Source organism: Martes martes (assembly GCF_963455335.1).
Source record: "Martes martes genome assembly, chromosome: 4".
Lineage (NCBI taxonomy): Eukaryota > Metazoa > Chordata > Mammalia > Carnivora > Mustelidae > Martes > Martes martes.
In genome coordinates, this window is record NC_137891.1 from 116,384,737 (window position 1) to 116,390,948 (window position 6,212).

A 6,212-nucleotide genomic window follows, 5' to 3' on the forward strand; every position below is an offset into this window, starting at 1 on the left:
GTTGGATAGATCTAGAACATTTAGAGAACTTGGCACTAAGTTCTTGCTGAACTGCCTGCTTCAAAAGACATCTGTGCATGGTGATTTCCTAATGTCATTTCAGAGATGACACGTGAAATCTGGTAAGTATGAAATGATACCAATGACAAGCTAAACCCCAATTCTGGGGAAAAAGGCTTGTTTCTAAGCCCCAATCCCCTCTCCTTCCCCAAATGTAAAGTTGTCACTAATGAAGTTATTTTGGGCACATTAACAAAAAGAAAAGGGGAAAAAAAAAAAAAAAAAAAAAAGCTTGGCCAGAGTGGGAACCAAGTCCCTGCGGTTTTTTTGTTTGTTTGTTTGTTTTCCCAGTACCACTTATCCTATTTACCTCTTCACAAATTTCAAAAGCAACTCTGATCTGGCAGGCTTCAGATCTGCACAGAATGTTAGAAATTCTCTTCCAGATGTCTAAACAGAATTACAAAGACTCCAGAGGATGGAGTACAGATTTCAGAATCTTGCAACAGACTCAAATTAATTTCAAAAGGGCATCACAGGTACAATGCAGTTTGACCACAAACATAGATTTCTCAGGAGCTCCTAAACTAAGGGCCAATCAATCCCTGGTATTCACTTCCATCACTCAGCATCCCAGGTCCAGAATAGGACTAATAGTGCCAAACTACTGGGTTGCGAACAGTATTAATTCAAATGGTTACAAAGCTTTTGGCAAAGTCATCCTCTACTCCTCTCTCATAGGATTAGAAGGCAGAAGCAAGATTTGAAAATCTCAAAGACCTTCAGACTAGACCAAAATAAATAGGATAGCACTGAATATGGACAAAAACCAAAAAACTTCCATTCGATTTCACACACATACAAAAATCTGCCCAATGAATACAGGGATACAGCAGCTCACACAACAGTGTCTGGATGTTTTGACTATTTGGACAGAATCTATACATGGATCTGTACTAGCTACGTGCTATTAAAAAAAAAAGTTTTGTAAGTTTAAATTGCAGTAAACAGATGCTTATGCCTTCGTTTCAGTAAACAGTGGTCCGACTGTAGTCTTTGTTGACCAGAACACATTTCAATTATTGCATTCAATTCCAGACAGTATTACCCTCCATGGGAGAAGCTGACAGATAAGACATCTAGAAACCATGTCCCACACAGGATTATGAAAAGAAGTGGACTATTTTGCACTGAGAAAAGGGGAAGGATACATCATACTGTCTTTGTGAAAGATGTCAAAGGGCTGTCCTGCTGATGTGGGAAGTTTCCAGGAGGCAGGCTTCAGCTCAAATAATTATCATACATAGTTCAAAGATACAAGAGCATGTCCTCATAAGTACAGAGTTCCCTGTTTCTAAGGGTGGTTAAATAGAGGCTGCCTAGCAAGTGTGAGAATTTACTAAAGAAGTTTGACCAGGACCTCTCTAAAATTCCAATTCTGAGTCTGTGATTCCCCACCTACCTAGTATTTAACTGCCCTGCTGGCTCCTCTGCCACGATCCCTTGAAAATGCTCCTTTCCTCTGATTAGGTTTTGCCCAGATCCTAATCACTTCAGGCCTGAGCACAGGAGAAATCTCCTAGATTGGCTTCCCAACCTTGACATCCCTACTCATACGTCAAGAACTACCTCCTTCAAGGCCTATTCTGAGATGTAACTTCACTTCACGGTAACCTTTCTGGTTAATGTCTAGAGCACGGTTTCTCAGCCCTGGCAATACTGAATTTTTGCCAGGATAATTCTTTGGGGTGGGGCTGTCCTGGGCATGGCAGGAGGAATGTTCAGCTACTATCCATTAGATGTCAGTAGCACCTGTCTCCCAGCTATGACCCCCCCAAAACAAAACAAAACAAAAAAAAACAAACAAACAATGTCTCCAGACATTGCCGAATGTTTCCTGGGAGGCAAAATCACCCCTTGTTGAGAACTACTCTTTTTGAGGCAAATGATTAACATCACTGACCTGTGGTTCAAGTTTTCCACTAACTAGATTCTCCCCACCGTCATCAGTCATGTTCTCTGCTCTAGCCAGGCAAACCTATTTACTATCTGTGACTTGTGACAAAGCTCATTGCTTCCCCTAATACATGCTCCTTCCCCTTTCCCCAAAGCACACAACACTTCGTTCTGGCTCCAAAAAACCCTTTCCATTCCACTATTCCTTGACATTTAGAAAAAAATAATCCTTTGCTTCTGGTGGTGTCCTCACCTGCACCTGTCTTCCTGGCCCTCTGTTTGTACACGCATCCTCTCCTTCCTTGTTAAGGAACCGCAGCACCCACTCTGTTTCTCTGTTTGCTGCTGGCACTCCATACATACCGACTGGTATTTCTTAGAATGTCAAACATCAGCTCCAATTACACATGGAAAATACATGAAATCTCTTACCAACTACCATTTCATGAACATATGTGATCCTGAGTACACAGTCTGAACAAAAGTTTGACTGTTTTATACATAGTTCCAATCTACCTACACAACTGGGATTGAACCAAGTCTAACTTCCATCATAGAGCTATCAAAACAATTCAGCTACTGGGACAGGACAAACACATCAAAATATTGTGAAATTAATCAAAAAAGCTCAGCACAATATAAATATTAAGGGGAAAAGGCCAACTTCTGACCAAGTTTTTTAAAATTCTGTAAACCTCGGCAAGGAGGAAAAGATTCGAAGATGGCTCCATACTTCCCCTGTTCATTGCATCGTCCACTAACAGAAGAGACTGGGGGACTGGGTCATCTAAGGACAGTCTCCTTTCCACCTGCTAATGTGTTAAGTTTTAATCAACGAAGTACACACACGCACACCCTCAATAAAAACGAGACAAATCTAAGATCAAATGTTCAAATACATAAGTAAACCATGCCAATTCATGATTTGGAATCCTTTTTTTTCCCCCAGTTCCAGGGATTACTTAATCATTTTATGGGAGGCTCCCTTCCTAACCTACAGAGATCAAACACTCCAAATTGACTTTGCTGGATCCTTACTTTAGCTCATCTCAGGATTTTTTCTCTCTCACTTTGGCATTTTAACAGGGTTTCAGTCAACCGGTGCGGAAGACAGGAGAAGCGATAACTCTAGCCCTTTCCTAGCTGATGGTAGGTGTTTGGTCAGTATTTGTGGATAATAAAAAGAAATGTTGTCTAAAGACTTCATTTACCTGTTATGGTGCAGGATTCTTCCCACGGGTTAGTAAAAAGCAGAGGTCCCAGAAGCTGTGGGGGTGTGGGGGAAGGTCTGAATCACTGTCATCCTTGGCACTTAAAAGTGCCCTTTGGTTGTTTCTGAGATAAACAGCCCTCACCATTACTGCAGACAGCAATGCCTTGCCTATCCAGACTCTTCCAAAGTCCAGCAGAGAACACAAAATAGGTGCTCAATAAACGACGCCCGAGTGGAATTTTATTATCAGAGCTAGGGAAAGTTCCTAGGAGTCAGCTCTCTCCTTACTCCTGTAGCTCTTTCAAAATAGGTCCTCAGAGCTTTCTTTGCTTAACAAGAAATATTTTTCAAATTCAAGGAAGAGGAAAGGAGAAACTCCGAAAAGCAGAGGGAGCCATGTATGAGTCCAAGAAGCTCAAGTTGGGCCCCGCAGTTGGCTAGGACTCCCCAGTATCTATTCTCCATCTTTCTGCCTACCTCTTGAGTGCTCGCTCCCTATCACCTTAGCGTTTCTTTCTTTCCTGAAGCCATACCCCCCCCACACACACCTTCTGCCACACAGCCCCCCAACTGCGTGCCTGTTGGGACCGCAAATCCCCACCTCTTCCTCTACAGCAGGAACCTACCTCTCCTCCCTCGAACCTGCAGCAGCTCTTCTTCACTGCGGCTGGCTTTTTAAGAAACACAAAAACAAAAAACAAAAAAACAGCCCACCTAAAGCCAAAACCCTAATTTCTTTATCCCTAAAGGATACCCCAAATTAGGGGGGACATTAAGAGGAAGGCCTCTATCAACGCTCCAGGAAGCAACTTCCCCCAACCCTCCTTCCCAAGCCCCTCGCCAGGATACGAGCAAGAAGTCCAGTTCCCAAGTGCCCACGCCTTCAAACAAGCTAGAAGCGGATTATACCGGTACCCAACCCGGAGATGGCCCGCGGCGGGCAGGGTGCACCTGCGGGCCCCCAGCTCCCTCCCTCCGGCGCGGGGGGCGGGGCGCTGCCCTCATTCCCCGCCCAACCCACCCGGCGCGGGAAGCAGGCGAGGGGGAGGCGTTTCGGGAGAAGTTAAAGGGCTCACCTTCTGGGCTCCGGGCCAGCAAGGCCAGACACCAAACACCCACCTCCGGGAGGAATCGGCGGAGCCGAAACCGGGTCTCCCCGCCCTCCCGACTGCGCGGACGGGGGCGAGAGGAGGGAGCGCGCGCGAGGGGGAGCCGAAGAGGGGCAGCCCGCACCCTCCTCTCCCGGGGTATACCGCCGCCGGCCCAGGCATCCGCGGCGCCCGCCGCTCCAGCTTGCCGGGAGCGGCACAATCTTCCGGGCCGGGGCGGTCGCAGACGGGAGACCCGCGCTACCCCGCGCGCCGCCCGCGTCCCCCCCGTCCCCGGCCCCCGCCCCTCGCTGCGAGTTCCCGGCCGCAGCCTCCGCGCCCGCCGCGGGGCAGGACGCCTGCGCCGGGGAAGGGGCGCGCTTCGCCTCCGGGGCGGCTCCCACTTGCGCGGCCCCGGCCCCGGCCCCGGCCCCGGCCCCGGGGAGGCGCGCACCAACCTTGGGGGGCAGCCCGAGCAGCCTGGCCGCCGAGCCACGGCTTATGCTGAGGCAGGAGGTGGCGGCATCACCTGCGGCGGGCGGCGGCTGCACCGGGACGCGCCGGGGCGGCGAAGGCGCGCGGCGCCCTGGACCCTGCTCCCGAGGCCCCGCCCGCGGCTGCCACCTCGAAGCGCGGCGGAGGAGCCGGGGCACCACGGGCGGCGGCAGCGGCGGCGACGGGAGCAGCAGCACATGACTCTGTAACGGGGGGAATTAGACAAAGCGTAACATGGACTCCGGGCCCGTGCAGGCGCTGCAGCTCCGGGACCAACCGCAGCCAGCGAGCGCCGCGACTGGCTCGGCCGCAGCCAATGGGGCGGGCCCGGGCCTCCATGTGACGGCGAGCGCTTTCCCCCGGCCGCCCGGCCGCGCCCGCAGCGGGCCGGCCTCACCGGAGGGGGTGCGCGGCCGGTTAGGTGGCCCAGGATCCGGGACCCGTGGCTAGAGGCTGCCAGACGCCAAGCAGGTGCATGGGGCGGGGAAGATCGCTGGTCGCCGAAAGACTTACCTGTCAAACGCCTACCTGAACACGGCGCCGCGCCAGGCAGCCGCTGTCCCCTGGCGGGAGTGGGGCAAGGTCAGCAACCTTCGCCCTTCCTGGGTCTATCCTTTTGACTCAAACTCTGATACTAAGACCTAACGTGAAAGGCAATGAAATGGTAGGGGGGAAATTGCGTAAAAGTCATTTAAGCAGCTTCCAACCCAAGGAGAAAGTACTTGCCTCGGATCTGGGGCAGTCACAACTTTATCTTGGCACGAGTAGCCTCCCAGCCTCGTTTGTTCCGTCTCTGCTATTAAAGACATGTTGGAGAGTCCGTTCTTGTTTTAATCCGAGTCTACTCTTTTTTCCCCCCATTCTTTTTTGCCAGAATTGTCCTGTGTCTGAAGCAGGCAGATGAAAGGTTGTCTGTCCTCTGCTAAGAGGTGTTTTCCAACCTGATAGTTTTCCTTCTTGTTTTTGTTGTAAGGTCGAAATGGATTTCCCGTCTTTCTCGTGGGTGGGGAGAAGCAGGAATAAAGACATAAGGCCGGGGGGATGTTTGGAATTGTTGGTTTACAACAAAGCAAATGGTTCCAGCCAATCCTTCAGTATCTTCTTTTGTCGGAATCCACCCTTTTCTGTAACAATGGGAAGTTTCATCTGTATCAGGATCCCTCCATGTCAGCGAATGGTCGATCAGCATTTACTCAGTATTCCAGTGTTCTTTGTAAACATGCTGCACAAAATGCGATGGGGGTACTCAGGAAGGTGTGTGTTCGGGTACAGCAAGGCCTTAAAAAGAATGGTTTTCTAGGGTTTCAGGAAGGGCTTGGGAGAGAAGAGGGGGATGGAATGGACCCTAGCATAGGGAGCCTTTGTGGATCAGGCACGGAAAGTGAAGGAGGGCAGTCCTGGCAGGGAAGAGTATGAACAGAGGTCCAGAGCACGCTCAAGGGACTGTTCTAGACTAGTTA

The 6,212-nt window shown here is 50.2% G+C and overlaps 1 protein-coding gene across 2 annotated transcripts in view; it reads right to left on the bottom strand.

Moving 5' to 3' along the window:
• Positions 1–5,023, bottom strand: part of LRRC8D (leucine rich repeat containing 8 VRAC subunit D) — a 120,612-nt gene extending 115,589 nt beyond the window's left edge. The window contains exon 1 of one of the 2 annotated variants that reach the window (XM_080800918.1): positions 4,716–5,023. The gene's annotated coding sequence lies outside the window, so the exon portion shown is untranslated. The remainder of the gene's footprint in view (positions 1–4,715) is intronic. The other variant, XM_080800920.1, reaches the window with a different exon arrangement.
• Positions 5,024–6,212: the final 1,189 nt, after the last annotated feature.